This window comes from Propithecus coquereli, unplaced genomic scaffold, assembly GCF_000956105.1.
Source record: "Propithecus coquereli isolate 6110/MARCELLA unplaced genomic scaffold, Pcoq_1.0 Scaffold240, whole genome shotgun sequence".
Taxonomy (NCBI): domain Eukaryota; kingdom Metazoa; phylum Chordata; class Mammalia; order Primates; family Indriidae; genus Propithecus; species Propithecus coquereli.
Genome location: NW_012147953.1, coordinates 2,381,037 through 2,381,850, shown reverse-complemented (window position 1 = coordinate 2,381,850; position 814 = coordinate 2,381,037).

The window sequence follows — 814 nt, the reverse complement described above, 5'->3', positions numbered from 1 at the left end:
GGCCACCATGCCTGGATAACTATTTTTTTATGTATTTTTAGTTGTCCAGCCAATTTCTTTCTATATTTAGTGTAGAGACGGAGTCTCGCTCTTGCTCAGGCTGATCTTAAGCTCCTGATCTTCAGTGATCCTCCTGCCTTGGCCTCCCAGAGTGCTAGGATTACAAGTGTAAGCTACCACGCCCGGCCGGGAGGTTTTTTTTTTTGAGGAGATATTTGAGATCTGTTATAGGTTCACAGGAGTAGGTTTTTTTCTGGAGGACCCCTTTGGCTTCCACTGATGGGCATGGAGAAGGGGGAAGTGTCTAAAGCTACCTACTGGCCAACTGTTTTCTGTCAGATGTCTTTCTTAGTAATCCTAATACCAAGTTTGCTCTATGGTAGACTTGTGAATCAGAATATTTAGTTGTACCTAAAAAGGACTAATGGGTGTTGCATACATTATTAAGGGAGACTTAGACGTAAAGATGTTCATTAGCTGGTCAATATGTTTTACATCTAAGGGAAACTTAGATGTAAAGGCATAACATGTTCATTGACTGGACAACTCAATTATGAAGTTAATTTGGCAAGCTGATTCTAAAATGTATATGAAGAGGTCAAGTTGCCAAGGTAATCCCAAAGACATGATGAAAACTGTTATGATATATCAAGAATGAGAGACTTATAATATTTATAATATTGAGTGTGGTATTGGCTAAAGGATACAACAATAGAGCAGTGGGATAGATTACAGATATCAGATAATACAGGTGTCACTAACAATCCATGGAAGAAATGATAGCTCTCCCAATAAACAGTGTTGCGACTGTTCG